General features: G+C 38.2%; 1 long non-coding RNA gene across 1 annotated transcript in view; it reads left to right on the top strand.

Annotated features, from left to right (window-relative positions):
• The first annotated feature begins 1,710 nt into the window (after positions 1 to 1,710).
• Positions 1,711 to 16,491, top strand: part of LOC140523830 (uncharacterized) — a 75,708-nt gene continuing 60,927 nt past the window's right edge. Inside the window, exon 1 of the long non-coding RNA XR_011973482.1 lies at positions 1,711 to 1,794. This is a non-coding gene — a long non-coding RNA (uncharacterized lncRNA). The remainder of the gene's footprint in view (positions 1,795 to 16,491) is intronic.

Genomic DNA, 16,491 nt, shown 5'->3' with positions numbered 1-16,491 from the left:
CTTAATAACTGCTTTTTTGGTTTGTTTTTACACTCCATACAAGATTATGAAAGTGATAAATTCACTAGGTCTCAATTTCCTCAATCTACAAAATGAGATGTTCCTTGAGGTTTCTTCCAACTTCACAACCAGATAGAAACCTTTAGAGCAATATCCACAGAAACAACAGCAAGTTTATTAGAACAGTAGAGAATGCTTTAAAAACAAGCTAAGAAGCTATTATACAGCTAAGGATATGCAGATTAGTCACCCAGAAAATATTTAAAAGTACAAGTGTTTTTATGATTTTGGCAGGGAATGAACCTGTGATTTCATTGATATAAGGAATTCCCAGTGAGGAAGCTCCTTTCAACAGAGAACTGCAGATTCTCTGCAACTTATGTTTTAGAGAGTTACCTATGGGCACTGAAAGATTCATTGACTTGTCTTGGATCACACAATCAGAAGAATCAGAAATGAGATTAGAACCCAAGTCTCCCCAGCTACAAGGCAGATTCACTATCCATTACGGAATTCTACCTCTCAGTCATTGATGCAGAAGGCAAATACAGCAGCAAAGAGAAGAATGGTTTGAGGACTTGTGTTAAGGAGACTTGAACTGATTACATATTTTTATTAATGAAGGGGCAGCTAAGTGGTGCAGTGAGTAGAGAACCAGCCCTGGAGTCAGCAGGATCTGTATTCAAATGTGACCACAGGCACTTGATGCCTACTAGCTGTGTGACCTTGTGCAAGTCACTTAACCCCGATTATCTCACCAAAAAAAATTAATTCATAACCCATTCCTTGCAAAAGGTCCTTGGGGGACACTTCTGGATATTTCAAGAATTCACAGAATGGTAAAAGCCCCAAGTATGTTGGTGAAATAAATTCTGAGTTCGTGGGGAGTTCTACATTGATGGGAAGAGATATCAAATTCTTATTCTCTAATACAACATTGTCTGTGGCTTCCAATCAGTGGCATAAATGAAATTTCAGCCTCCAAAGAATTCTGATGCAAGGTCTTCTACTCTGTTCTCTTACTTTTTGAAACACTCAACCCTTGTAGAAATATTTCAAAGCCTCCTTCTTCTCTTCATTATATCATTATGGGTTCCCTCTTTCATATTGTATGTCAAGATTCACCAATACTATGAAGCTTTTCTGAAGTAGATTCAACCAGTTTCCATCATTTTAACTTTTTTTCCTTCCAGTAAACCCCCTTACAGACATATATAACTTCAAGATCAGGTGTGCTGGCACACCTTAAGAAAAATCCCCATTGGTCCTTCCTTTCTGGCCAAGAGCCAATAATAATTCTCCCTGCATGCCTGATCTATTCTATGCACCCTTTTGAAGCCCTTCCATCTTCCATCCTACTTTCCAATAGGTAGCCAGCTTTAGTTTGATATATGAAGGTTTCTTCCAGCTAAATACATCTGTATTTATCATATCTCCTTCATTAGCCTGTCATTCTCTGAAAATACAATGTTCTACATCCAGTGAGAACTCAGTAGGTGGTAATGGACTGATTCCAAAGCATTAAATTTAGAGGAATCTGACAAGTGAATGTGTCATCCTGTTGAGAAGAAAAATTCTGTACTCAGAGTCACCAAATTCCCTCCTGCTTGGTATGTTTGCTTTTACTGGCTGCTCTACATACTGTGCCACCTCTTAAACCAGGAAGCACATGGAGTTTCCTGTCCATTCAGCTTCTGAACAGGAAATGCTTGACTTTGGAACAGGCAGGAATGCACTGAGTGGACAAGTAGTGGAAGAGACAAAGGAGGAAAGAACACTGAATCAATACCAGAGGTACATTAACAATTTTTTTCCTGGTTTCACATTCAATATTTTTAAATTCTCTGTGATTTTACTAGGGTAGATATTCTTTTCATTGGTGAGGATCATGACCCATTCACACCTCTTACCTGTGTCCTCCTGAAATTCTCCACCTGAGGTTCTGTCTGACATGCTATTGACCTTCTTTTAGATACTATAATACAATAAAGGTACAAGCAGAAAGCACAAATTCACCCTTCATTTATCCCTTGCTTTCATTACATGACCAGCCCACCTCCTTTCCTATTCTAAGTCTCAAAGAAGACATGACTGTTGCTGTTTTCCCATGTGGTGCTCAGGTCTTCATTGATAATATTCAGCAGTCCATATATGTGCATCTCAATCTCTCCATCACCTTTTGGACTACCTCAATCAATCAGAAAACACTTATTAAGCTCTATACTCACACATATATAAGTATATGTGTGTGTTAATATAAAATATGTATTACATATAATATATCCACATGTGTGTATGTGTATTAAAATAAAATATATATTAATATATATTATATACAATATGCATATACACATATGTGTGTACATATGGTACACAATTTAATATGTATGCTATATATAATACACACATGCATATATGCCATAAACTCTCCTAGGGACTGGAGGTACAAAAAAAAGCAAAGAGTAGCCCCTCAAGGAGCTTACAATCTAATGCAGGAGACAACATGCAAACACATATGTAAAAAGCAAGCTATATACTGTATAAATAGGAAGAAATTAACAGAAGGAAAAGGAGTTGAGGAAGGCTTCCAATAAAAGAAGGGATTTTAGTTGAGACTTACACGAAGCTAGGAAGGTCAGTAGGCAGAGCAGAAGAAGAAGAGAATTCCTGGCATAGGGAATGGTCAGAGAAAATCCCCTGAGCTTAGAGATGGAGCATCTTGTTCCTGGAATGACCAGGAGGCTAGTGTCACTGAATGGAAGAGTATGTGTCAGGGAGTAAGGTGTAAGAAGACTTGCAAGGTAAGAAGTGTTGTATAATTTTGAAATAAATGTAAATTATCTGATTATGGACAGTAGATTAGAGGGTTTTGGGTGGAGAAGGTGGTTGCTGTTTTTGTTATTGTCCACTGAACTTAAGCTAAGGTGAAGCTGTTTACAGAGCCAAAGTATAACCCCCCAAAAATGAGAGAGGTGAAAAGACAGATTTCAGAAGGCTGTCATACAAGTCTGAAGCTGTTAGTGATAGATACTAGAGCTATTGTTGATGAGCAAATCTACCTGATCAGGAACAGTTTACTAGTGGAAACAGTTTAGCAATGGAAACATCTATTCAATTCAGCTTAGTAAGGTAAACATTTATTCAATACAGGAGTTACATCATTAAGGACTTTCACAGAGAGTTCCTCAGACAGAGAATTAGCGTTCCAGAGCTATGAGATGTCTTCAGCATTTTGGTTTTCCTCACTCGAGTTTTCTTGGCAGGTTTCTGTGAGTGCTCATTCCTCCTCACAGTTTCAGAGTGTACTGGTAGGGGAATGTGGCCCAGGTTTATGTATTGTTTGGGATGTCCTTTATTATTAATGCATTTATTATGATCTATGACTAAATGTTATGTTGTTACATTTGATTTATTGCTAAGTAGATGGTTATGTTTAAGATGTTAGAGTAAGTATTGTGACTATCTAATAGTGTAAATAGAAAAATATTTAGCAGGAACTCAACAACTGGAAGAATATTTTCCCCTTCAACAAAGTTTTGCCTAGGATTTATGGGATTTGAGGATAATTGAATGGTGGTAGAACTTCGCTGGGAACTTAGACCTGCCAGTGTAACAGCAGATTAGAAGCAAGCCAAATCAAAGAATAAGAGAGTAAGTAGGTGCCCACACGCCCAGGTGAAAGATGAGAGGTGTTATGGTGCACCCATTACAAATGCATTACCTTTCTTAGCAGCCATATGACACTTGACTCATTTTGACCTTTTATCCAACTCTACCAATCAGATCCTTTTTATAACACTTGTTATTAAGCAAGGAATACCTTATCCCACAGCTGTCATTTCTTTCCTAAATTACTATATAGGATTTTACTTTTAATCCTATTCAATTTGGGATTAGTTTCAATCTCTCTAGTTAGTCTTACCATTTTAAATTTGATGCATGACACCTTATATCTATATCTGTCATTTAAAAATTTTATGTTCAATTCCTTATCTAAGATGATGATTAAAATTTGTAAAGGTAGAAATCATTTGTGACCATATTTTCAGAAATTAGTTTTAAAAACTATGGTTCATACATCTCTTTCATTTTCACTTCTCAGAATCTGCTTTCATAAAGCCTAAAGATCGTTTCTGGTTATTCTTAGCTTTTTAAAGCTATTTTAAACTATGGTTCATACATCTCTTTCATTTTCACTTCTCAGAATCTGCTTTCATAAAGCCTAAAGATCGTTTCTGGTTATTCTTAGCTTTTTAAAGTTATTTTAAACTGAATTTTGATTTCAACTTACTTGTTACACAGTTGAAAACAACATGGTTACTTCTCATAAGATTCTAGTCACTTTCATATACTTAAGTAGTTATTCATCTTCATTGCAATAGCCAGCAACAATGAGCTAAATGATCTTTAAACAGTTCTTATTTAGTTTCTGATTCTCCATAAATAAGAAAATTTATCAGTTCAGAGAATCAATTATTCTGTCCAACAGATGTGGGATGCGTATGCCTTATATTTAATATATATATATATTTACATGGGGTGTAGGATGTGTTCAGGGAGGACCAGTACCTTTGGTGTGATGGCTACTAAGCCTTTTTTTGGTGCTCTTTCTACTTTTGGTGTCCACCTATTCCACCCAACTCTCACCTGTGACTCCAAGAAGCTGCAGCATGTACAGCGACCACACCTGGGTAAACCGCTTCAGCAGATGGGTCAGACCAGGTTGAGGGTAACCAAGGCTCCTCAAACCCATTGGTGAGTTAGGTAGGTGTCTTCACCAAGCATCTGAAGACTTTCTCTGTTGGAATGGGCAGATGAGACCAATTTGTTCCAACAACCATGAAGGCAGATGAAGCAGGTGATGTGGAGTACTTAGAGCTTTGCTAGACACCAAAGATGCCAAGGTCATCTACTGCATCCTGAGCCATAGCCAGTTATCTTGACTGTCTTGCCACTGGACTATGATGAGTCTGGAGGAGAGAGTGAGGCTGACTACTTCATGCAACTCTGCCTCACTTAAATCTAATTTGTGCATGAATCAAAAGACATAATCCATACCATTTCACTATTATGCCTCAAAGTCCTGTGGTGACAGGCAAGTGAGGAAGCAGCAGGTGAAGATACACTGGAATCTGTAGTCACAACCTTGCACACAGGCGGGTCAGGCCATAGAGTCATTTCTCATTGAAAGCAGCAGTGGGAAACAGTAGTCCCCTGCGTGCCTTTTTAAGGCTACTCACCTCCTGGTGTGAGGAAGGGGGCTAGAAAAGGTGCCCTAAATATTCTCTGCTTACCCAACCATGGCCCGATTACCATGGCAGGTGGGGAATCACACTATGTGGTCGAAACACAAAAAAAAATGTACAAAAACATCTGCAAAGATGATTCCACTCACCATCGGCACATGGAACATGTACACACTTGTAGACAACACAAAGTCCAGTAGACCTGAAAGACATACTGTTCTTGTTGCAAGAGAACTAAATAGGTACCGCATCCAAATAACACCCCTGAGTGAAACAAGGTTGGCAAATGAAGGTCAACTTATTGAAGTTGGAGTTGGATACACATTTTTCTGGAGTGGGTGCAGTGAAGGGGAGTGCCATGAAGCTGGCGTGGGTTTTGCAATCAAAACTAATCTAATCAGCAAGCTGGTATGCTTGTCAAAAGGAGTGAATGACAAGTTCATGACAATGTGATTGCCACTCACAGGAAAACTCCATGCCACCATCATCAGTGCCTATGCTCCCACCATGACAAACCCTGAAGAAGTCAAAGAAAAATTTTGTGAAGACCTAGAGACCCTTATCATCAATGTGCCAAAAGATGACAAGCTTATCATTCCAGGTGACTTTAATGCTAAAGTAGGATCAGACTGCCAGACTTGGCAGGAAGTCCTAAGGAGGAATGGAGTTGGAAACAGCAACAGCAATGGTCATTTACTGCTGAAGATTTGTGCATCGCATGACCTTCTCATCACCAAAATGTCTTCCATTTACCTAAATGCAACAAAACTTCATGGATGTACCCTTGCAGCAAACATTGGCATTTAATAGACTATGTGATTGTAAGGACAAGACACAGATAAGGAGAGAGTGACAAAGGCAATGTGTCCCTGGACTGATCATAGACTTATCCTTTCCAAGCTAAATATTCACATTCATCAAAAGCACCACCCCCAAAGCAAAATGATGACCAGAAGAATTGAATTAGAGCTCTTCTCTGAGCATGAACAGTTTGGTGCTAACTTGGAGGGAAAGTTGAGCCAACACAGTTGGCAACAGTGGAGCAGAGATGGAATAGGTAGTATTCAGAGATTTGGTGTACAGCACTGCATTTGCTCATCTGGTTCAGAACACTCATAAACAACAAGGTTGGTTTGATGAAAATGATGGAGAAACTCAGAAGCTGATAAACAAAAACTGAGGACTCCAAAGGATATGCCAGCAGGATAGTTCATCCATCTCTAAGAAGGCAGCATTTAATTCCATCAAAAGCAAAGTACAAACAAAGCTTAGAGAGATGCAGGATTCCTGGTTCCGTAAAAAGGCAGATGAAATTCAGTTTTATGCTGATAGTAACAATACAAAGCCCTTTTATGATTCCCTGAAAGCTATTTATAGATCAAAAACCTATGGTACATCACAACTACTCAGTGCTGATGGAGCTACATTGATTAGTGATAAGGACATGATCCTCGAGAGATGGGCTGAACACTTCCGTAGTGTTCTCAACAGACCATCATCAATCAATACTGATGCCACTGACTTCAGGTTGAAGTCAGTCCTTCCTTAGCTGAACTTCCAACTGAAGAAGAGGTTTTGAGGGTCATTAGGCTCCTTTCATGTGGCAAAGCCCCTGGTGCTGATTCTATTCCAGCTGAGATTTACAAGGTAGGGCGACCATTGCTCATACAACAACTGATTGGCAAGAGGAAGTTATCCCCCAGGAGTTCAAGTATGCCTCCATTGTCTATCTCTATAAAGGTAAAGGGAATAGGTTGTCCTGTGACAATCACAGTGGGGTCTCTCTCTTAGTCATTGCTGGCAAAATTCTTTCTAGAGTCCTCCTTAATAGGCTGATCCTTCACCTGGAAGATGGTCATATATTTGAGAGCCAGTGTGACTTCAAAAAGGTCCGAGGAGCAGTCAATATAGTACTTGCTGACTGACAACTCCAGGGAAAGTGCCAGGAGCAGAACAGAGGTCTCTATACAATGTTTGTAGATCTGACCAAAGCCTTTGATGCTGTTAGTCATGAGGGCTTATGAAAAATTATGTCAAAATTTGGTTGCCCGGAGAAGTTCATCAATATTGTACATCAATTTCATGATGGCATGTTTGCCTGGGTTCTGGATAATGAACAAAGCTCTCATGCCCTCCCAGTCACCAATGGAGTAAAACACGGTTGTGTGCTTGCTCCTAGCATGGTGTTTTCAGTCATGTTGCCAAATACTTTCAATGAAGATGAACATGGCATCAAGGCCAACTACCATATTGATGGTAAGTTCTTCAATTTGAAAAGGCTACAAGCCAGGACCAAAGTGGAGGGAGTGTTGATGCATGATTTTCTATTTGCAGATGATTGTGCACTCAGTAGCCTCTGTAGCTGAGATGCAACAAAGTATGGATCAATTCTCTGCTGCCTATGCTAATTTTGGCCTAATAATTAACACTAAGAAAACACAGGTGCTCCATCAGCCACCTCCACACCATCCATATGTAGAACCATCGATTACAACAAATAGAGAAGTTTTAAGTGCTGTGAATAAGTTCACTTACCTTGGTAGTGTACTTTCTAGGAATGTACACGTTGACAATGAGGTTGATGCACTGCATTGTCAGAGCTAGCACAGTGTTTGGGAGGCTCCCAAGAAAAGTTTGGGAAAGAAGAGGTATTAGACTGACTTCCAAACTGAAGGTCTACAGAGCTGTTGTGCTAACGTCATTGTTCTATGCCTGTGAAACATGGACAGTCTACCAGTGCCTTGCTAGAAAAATGAATCTCTTCCATTTGAACTGTCTTAGGAAGATTCTGAGGATTACCTGGCAGGTTAAGGTATCAGACACTGAAGTCCTTGCTCAAACTGAATTACCTAGCATTCAAACTATGCTTCAAAGATCACAACTCCGATGGGTTGACCACATTGTCCAAACGCAAAATACATGCTTGCCAAAAAGACTATTTTATGGAGAACTCGCATGGGGCAAGCAATCACATGGTGGTCAGAAGAAGTGATATAAGGACATTCTCAAGGTCTCTCAAGAACTTTGGATTTGACTGTGCAACATGGGAAAGGCACTGTCACAGGACTGTTCAGCATAGTGTGTCCATATCAGAAAGGGTGCTGTACTGTATGAGCAAAGCAGAATTGAGATAGCACAAAGTAAACATAGAATGCTCAAATTTGGGGTATCTACCCCAAATATTCACACGAACTACCTGTGTCCAACTTGTGGTAGAGCATTCCAAGCTCATATTGATCTGATCAGCCATAGTCAGACACACTGAAATTTCACTTTATCATGGTGATGTCATTTTGGTCCTCTTGGAGAATGAAGGACAATAATCAATCAACATATATTCAAAGTAGTCTCTAGGGTACTGTATAAGCAACTAAAGAATAAAAAAAAAACTTTCTATATGAGGTGGTATCTGAGTTGCCCTATGAAGAAAATTAAGAATTCTAAGAGGCAGAGGTGAAAAGTGAGTTATTACTGCCAAGGGGCAACGGTTTATGAAAAGGAACAGAAAGAGAGATGGAATGGCATATATGAGGTGCAGCAATTGGACCAGTTGGGTCAGACCATAAAGTTTGTGAAAGGAAATGATGTATAACCTTCTAAAGGTAACTGCAACCAGATTTTGAGAAATTTTAATTGCCAAAGCAAAGAGTTTGCATTTTCTCTTGGAGTCAGTGAATAGTCACTGATACTTCTTGAGCAGAGATGTGATACAGTCAGACCTGGGCTTTAGGGATAGCCTTTAGTTAGTTGTGTGGTTGATACATTAGAGTGAGAAGAGACTTGGAGCAGGAAAACCAATTAGGAGTCTTTGATCAGTCGGTGTTAAGGGCCTAAACTAGGATGTGGGCTGTGTGAGTGGAGCTAATAGAATGGATAAAAGAAGATATTGTAGAGGAAGGATTGACAAGACTTGGAAGCTATTTGAATAAGGGTAGCTAAGAAGTAAGAGCCAACCAGGGAGTAGAAAGCTGTGACTAAAAAGATGGCGGTGCTTTCATTGGAGGCAATATTTCAGGAGGGAAATTAGGAAGAGGGAGGGTTAGAAGATAATATAATGACTTCTGTTTTGGACATGTTGAATGGATATATTCAGGGTATTATCCAATAGTTGTACCTGCTGTTTTATCTAAAGTATAGCCTATAGTATCTTCCCAATATACTTTGGGAAAATCTATATTTGGGGTAGGCAAGGGAAGAAATGTTTCTAATCTGCTGCCACTGGTATGGCTCATCCTTCTACTTCCACAAAATCTCTTTCATCCTTTTCTCTCCATTCATACTGCCATCAACATAGTTCTAGTCAAAAATGGGCATAGGAAGTGGACCTGGACTATGGCAATTGTCTTCTAATTGATCTTGATGTATCCACCCTTTTCCTTCTTCCATCCATATTCAAATTACTGCCAAATTAATATTCCAAAAGGACAGGTGACTGTGTCACTTCCCTCCTTAAGAAGCTTCAATGGCACTATAATACCTTCAGGATAAAATACAGACTCTTCTGTTTGGTATTTAAATTCCTTCATAATCTACTGCTAGCCTACCTTTCTAGCCCAATTGTACTTTATACTCTTTAATACACTGTTATGTCCTAACTGACTTACTTGCTGTTCCCTGCTCCAACCTCTTACCCTTTTCATAGGATGTTCCCCTTGCTTTGAATTCACTCCCCCCTCACCTGTGATTTATCTTTGATTTCCTTCAAGGCTCAGCTCCAGGGTCATCTCATTAATTAGGAAACCTTTCCTAATTAATCCAGTTTTTATATTTTCTTTCTCTCCTTGCTGAAATTATTTGTATTAATTTTATTCTTGTTCCGAATTTGCTGGTCGGCTATGTCCATTTTGCTTAATTGAAAGTTAAGTTCCCTGAGGGTAGATATTATTTCATTTTTGTCTTTGTGTCTCCTATGTCAAGTACCATGCTTGGTCTATAGTAGATATATAATAAATGTTGGTTGAATTAAATTAAATTGACTGCATTTACACTCCTAGAATCTCTATTGCATACATCAGAATCATGAGAATTTTTTTTAATTTCTTGCATAAAATTAAATCTGTTAAATCCCTGGACATAGATATACCTCTTGAAAGTAAAGAGGTAAGGGGCCACATTGGACTAAAACTAAAACTTAGATAATACTAGCATTGTCCTCTTTATGGATACAGAATAATAACACTATAATATAACTCATAAGCCATTGACTTATAAAGTCAATTTGATCTCAGAACACATTCACTATGAAAATCTAGGGAATTTTCTCTGGCCAGAGAAGATGTTATATGATTGTGAAGCTAAGTAGTCAGAACACAGTTTATTATTAACTGTGAGAAACATGCTGGCATTGAAGTGTCTACTATCAGTGATGTGTTTTTTATAAATAAAACTAACTGGAGAAGTGAGATAATTATTCAGTACCTATGAATCAGTCCTCACTTTTCTTTCCCATATTACCCACAGAAAGTAGTAGAAGAAGGCAAGGGGGAGTGGGAGGAGGATAGCTTAACTTATCCCACACCTTTTTCAACTTTCTCCTCTTTAAGTTTGTCATGATGATCAAATGAAAAGATGCACATAAAGTCTGATTAATGTTAACATGTTATATAGATGTGAGTTATTTTAGGCAAGTAATGGAATGGAATGGAAAGAGGACTCCAAATCAGAAGACCTAGTTTCAAGGTTCAGTTTATTAGCTGTGAGATCCTAGGCAAGTAAATTAACCTCTCTTTGCTTCAATAACAAGATGAGAAAAATTATACTATGTACCTCATTGAGCTGTTGTGAGACTCAAAGAAGAAAATGTAAGGGGATGGGGACTTTTAGCATAAGAGAGGCCCCAATTGCTTCCTGTGAAATCTTACCTCTTCTGTTCTATGATCCTTATTAAGGATGCCCTGGACAAGTACATAGAATTTTTTTTTATACAGATGCCATATAGATGAGAAAACCAGATTATAGGTTAAAAATTATTGTTTTCTCCACTATCCTTTTTGATGATAACAGTCAGATTTTTCCAGTTCTTTGGTATCCTCCATTCTTTCAGATACCTCAAGAATGAATTCTTCAATTCCCTCAAAATTGTGATTCCTTCAGTGCAGACCTCCTATGTGTATTTGCTCCAGTCCAACTATTTCCACTTCTTCTAGTAGCATGTCTAGGACTGTGAAAGGAAAGCCCAAGTAGGGTGGCTCCATTGTCTATGAAGGTGAAGATTTATTAAGGAGATCTCCTGCCCACTTCCTCTTTTGTAATATTTGTAATGGCAACCATGCATCTCACTATTGTTCTTTAGATCACCCTCAACTTCAGTTCTGCAGATCCTGCAAATTCTATAGTATTTCATAACTTACATTCATGCAATATCATTGGAAGAATCCTATTAGAAATATAACCTTTTGTTTCACACAAAAGTTTAGAGTCCCTAAAAGTACTTTTCAGCTTTCTAAAGGCAATCCAGCCTACAGTTTTCACTTTTAATTGTGAATCCAGTTCACTATCCATTACAATATCTGTCCGCAACATAGATAAGCTCAATAGGTTGTCCAACCTATGGTAACTTATTATCTGAACTGGGGTCTTGCTATATGGATAGTTAGCTCAAACTCTTGAATAGTACAAATAGCACTTAGGAGACTGCAATCTTCTTGGGCTTGAGTCCATTAGTGCAATGGCATCCACAAATAGGAACATCTGGAAGACTTCACCATCTATAGGGAAATTCTCTTCAGCTTGGGAGAATAAAGTTATCTCTTGTTACATGTCCTTTTTAAGTCTCACTGATATGAAACAAAGTTATTTCTGTTCTTACATCTTTCAAGGTATCTTAGATAATTATACACGTATACATAAGATACCTTCTTATAGGAGAACTCTTGAAGAAGTTCGTTCTACTGAGTCAAATTTTTTTTGTAGTTAACAAATTATAAATCAGTGGAATCTTATAACATTTATACTTCTCAGCTGTGTGATCATAAAGATATGGACTCCCCTAGAACATTACTTGTGCAAGCCTTCAAAAACCCAGGGTTCCTTAGGTACCACAATGAAACATTAAAGTAGGACTTTGTAGAAGGTTAATTTGAACTATTCAAAATTAAATACTTATTTACTATGTGGAGAGGAATTTTCTGGATTTAAAAATATCACCGATGTCCCATGTTCTTCGGGGGGGAAAGATGCCCAGAAGATTCTGGATGAGTTAAAAAAAAGTATTATTAAAGACACAGCTACTCTTGACCTTGTGACACAGTCACCTCCATCAAATTTTTTTATGTGTTCTTTGAGCTGAAAACCTTTGGCAACTTGTACAATAATCTACCATGAGACATCTGCAAAAACACACAAAATACAGGAAAATACAAACAAAAAAAGTCACACATGAGCACCAGAACCCAGGATCTTTTTGACATGAAAATGCTTTATTTGACTGTCTTCTTCCTCTACTAAAGTATAATGCGGGCAATCTAAACATCCTCTTAAAAGGCTGAGGATTTCCCTGCTTTTACATACTGCCTCCAGGTATCCTCAGAGTGGAGGGATTCTTTATTAGATATATTAACAATAACTGCTGTATTGCTCTCCTACAGACCAACCTCCTTGGGATTATCATAATGAAGATATACAATTACAAACATAATATTTTAAGAGTTCTCTTCCTTGTGCACCTTACATGTTTTTCTCTAGGTAGCTGTTTGACCTTTCTCTGATTCTTATTCTAAGTGATGGCTTCCAGCAAAAAAAATTAACAGTTTTGGCATGAAAGGGAGAATAGATAGAGGATGGCACCTCAGTGGTTGAGTGAAGGTTTTTATGATAAGAACTGACTTTGCTTGTAAGTAACTATGAAGGGACCAGTCAAGAAGGAAAAACTGAAAAGAATTGAAAGATAGAAACTGATCAGTGGGACTGTCTCTAGGCTCAAATTAAGGATCCAAAAAAAAGGATCAACCCTGGTGAAAAGTAAGAGCCACCTTTTCCTCTGAAATGAGAAAAGGAGGACAATATGGGTTAAGATTCTAAGAATTTTAGTTGTTGGAGGTGAGAAAGTTGAAGGAGTTCATGAAATATGGCTTGCTGGATCTCAGTAAACTGGGAGGTGAGGTCTTTTGCTATGGAAAAGGAAAGGAGAGGCAGGGTAATTGGACTTTAAGGCATTGTTGAGAAGAGAGAAAAAGGATTTTAAGAGTCAATACCAAGAACAAGATTGGGAATCATGGTGCAACACAAAGATTTCCAAGTCATAATCCAGCTGCAATTACAATGCATTGGTTGATGTGAATGCAATCAGCTATTTTTCAAGATTTTTCCTAACAGTGCTCAGCTGCTTAGCTGCAAAACCAGAAGTTCCCTAGGGTTGTAGCCAGAGCTGCAGATTAGATGGATGAGAATTACAGAAGGTCAAGGGGTGAAGGGATTCATTGAAGCGGTTGACATGGGATCAGTTCTGGGCAAGGAGCTGCTGGCGGCAGCCTTAGCGAAGGGACTGGCCTTTTTTTTCTTCACTTTGAGACTGCCTTTGTCTAGTCTATAAAAAGAGAAAGCTCAGATCTGAGCTGATCTTGCTTTCTTTGGAGTTGATATTATGACTGAGTGTTAATTAGAGGAAAAAGTCAGTCATGCATCTTAGAGGGGCTTGACTTGCTAAGTGTTGGTCCCTGCATCCTCATATTGTGTTCCCCCCATGCTGTACATGTACCAGGGAAAGTCTTTCATACCAGGCTCTGAGCCAAGTTGCCTGATGTCTTAGGCACAGGGGTTGGCCAAAGCATTGAATAATGATGACTCTGTTACAAGATCAGTGATAGATGGGTCTCTTAACAAAACATTGTGAGGCTTTCCCAAGTCTTGAGAAGGGCCTGTGTTACAGAATATGGTCTACTGGGGTTAAGTCACATACTTTGAGAATAACTGCAGATTCTTCATGTTCTCACCTTAAACAATAACATTAGGAGATAAATGGAGACAATGTATAAATTAGGTGAAAAGCATCTAGAAATGAAGCTCGGCGAGGTGTGAAATCACTCTGTTCCTAGCCCCGGTGTATTCCATATTGTTAGTTCTTTCTTCCCCTTCTTGGATAAACTCCTTGAGAAAGTCATCTACAAGTCTGATCTCAGACGCTAGCTATGGGATCCTGGGTAAGTCACTCAACCTCAGCTTCTTCAACTATAAAACAGGGATGATAACAATAATAACACCTACCTTGAAGAGTCAATGGGAGGATCAAATGAGATAATAATATCTATTAAATCCCATAGCACAATGCTTAGCACATTTGTTGTTCAGGCGTTTTAGTTTGTATCTGACTCTTCATGACCCCATTTTGGTTTTTCTTGCCAAAGATTATGGATTATTTTGCTATTTCCTTCTCCAGCTCATTTTACAGATGAGGAAACTGAGGCAAACAGGGTTAAGTGACTTGCACAAGGTCACACAGTTAGTAAGTGTCTGAGACTGAATTTGAACTCAGGTTTTCCTGACTCCAGGCTCAGCACTCTATCCACTGCAATCCCTAGCTACCCCACCCAGCACATAGTAAGCCCTATATAAATGCTTATTCCCTTCTCCTTCCATCCCCTACCAATGATCTTTTATTTGTCAAATATAATGACCTTTTCTCAACTCCCTTATCAACATTCTTATCAATGTCTAGGGCATGCAGTGGAATTCCATAGGACACAATGAAGGGGAAAGGAGGTGGTGGAAAGGTGGAAAGGTAGAAGTTGGCCTGGGAACGACTGGGATATGAGGCTAATTTGGATAGGATATAAAATAGGAAGAAAGAATTGGGTCATATAGCTTGCACCTACAATGATGAAAACAGATACTGGAACAAGTAGGTGGGGATACTTATTAGCATGCCATTAATTTATCTAAAAACTTAAAAAATCTTTACCTTATAATAACTCATTCACATAGCACTTTATGGGCATGAAACGATTTATGTACATTGTCACATATGTATTATTTTACCCTGTAGGATCCGAAAGTGAGATATAAATCCAATGTAAAATGCACACTAGGATCATTTCCACCACTATAGGATGTCAACTTACTTAGTTAACAACTTCATAGCAACATAATATGCCAGTTTTCAAGAAAATAAAGGTCAATACATTCGACTGAAGCCTGTAAGAGAAAGCTCATATTTCTGGTAATTTTGCTGGCACAACAATAAAAATCTCAAACATTTTCTTCCATTCATATTTGAGTTTTATGAAATCATCCAGCACATTAAGCACAACTTAATCCTCAAATCTTAAATAAAAGAGGAAAACGTTATCTAGGACCATTATCTACCTTACAAATTCCTATTCAATATTCAGAATCCAACCAATCAAGATAAGTCTGCCCAGAAAACTCCCTAAGAAAACTTTTCTTTTCCAAGGGGCCAAAACAATGAAACAATGCAAGACTGCAATAGCAACTTAGATTTGTCTAGCAGAGCTGAAAGCAGACTCACATGTTGAAAAGGTCCAAAAAGAAGAAGTTTAATAGAATAGGGAAGTCTTGGAGTGAATTTTCCATGTCAGTTCCTGCACAAAAGATAGGGTTTCCTTTTATGTTCAAATTTAGACATTGTTCAGAAAATTGAAGCCAAAGGAGAACTGAAAATGTGCTGACATATTAGCTCTGACATGTTCAGTGTTTCTGTTGAACCAACCCATGCCGAGCATGATGGAGAAAAAGTATACTTGGTTTGGTGACAGAAGACCTAGGTTTAGATCCTGACTCCAACATTTGCTATGTTTTACTAAAAAATTCTTTACTAAGCATTTACCTGTTTGCCCTTGGGGAAGCCATTTCTCTCTGACCTTCATTTTTCCTAAAGACTTCAGTAAAACACTAAAGGGGAGAAGCAGCATGGTATAATGAATAGGGGAGACAACTTTAGAATCAGGAAAATTTAAGTTCAGATCTTGACTATGTGATCATATGCAAGTCACTTAACCTTTTGGAGACCTAGATAACTCTAAAGCGGTAAGTTGCAGTACAAGGCTCAATCATCCCTTCCATTTCTACTCCTACAAATCTGAGCCCTTTAGTAGAAAAAAGTGAAGCAGATTTCTTTTTTCTTTTTTAAATACATTCTATTCATTGATGTCAGGTCATTAGAAGCAATTTAAAATATATATATATATATTCTTATTTTATTAAATATTTCTCAATTACATGTAAAACATTAACAATCTTTTAAAAATATTTTGAGTTCCAAATTCTTTTCCTCCCTAACACTCTGTTCCCC

Source organism: Notamacropus eugenii, chromosome 2 (genome assembly GCF_028372415.1).
Source record: "Notamacropus eugenii isolate mMacEug1 chromosome 2, mMacEug1.pri_v2, whole genome shotgun sequence".
NCBI lineage: Eukaryota > Metazoa > Chordata > Mammalia > Diprotodontia > Macropodidae > Notamacropus > Notamacropus eugenii.
Note: the sequence above shows the minus strand (reverse complement) of the source record. Positions and strands in the feature narration are given on the sequence as shown.